Genomic DNA, 345 nt, shown 5'->3' on the forward strand with positions numbered 1-345 from the left:
ATCTGTGCGTTTATGCTCCTGCATAAATATATCTATGTGCGTTTATCCATTTAAGAAAAAATAACGAATCTTACATAACATTCATAAAATGCAAGACATCCACACACGATATCTGTAAACATCCACACGGTGTAACAATCACCTACAGAGATTCCTGATTCAACCAACGTACATTCCCTGTGCAACATATGACGTAATGAGGCTGAACCTGTAGTAAAGAGTGCCCGTGGTCATACCCTTCTCTTGAGGCAAAGATCGAGGTGAGAGTTTGCTAATGATAGAGGTTATGTGAGCAGGAATTTACCGGGGTCGGAGGGGTGTCACAGGGTGTTCACACGCCCTGTA

The 345-nt window shown here is 42.6% G+C and overlaps 1 protein-coding gene across 1 annotated transcript in view; it reads right to left on the reverse strand.

Annotated features, from left to right (window-relative positions):
* LOC119586918 (glycine-rich cell wall structural protein-like) overlaps window positions 1-345 on the reverse strand; it is a gene marked incomplete in the record, with an annotated part of 5,192 nt that overhangs the window by 2,170 nt on the left and 2,677 nt on the right.

Source organism: Penaeus monodon, chromosome 22, assembly GCF_015228065.2.
Source record: "Penaeus monodon isolate SGIC_2016 chromosome 22, NSTDA_Pmon_1, whole genome shotgun sequence".
Lineage (NCBI taxonomy): Eukaryota > Metazoa > Arthropoda > Malacostraca > Decapoda > Penaeidae > Penaeus > Penaeus monodon.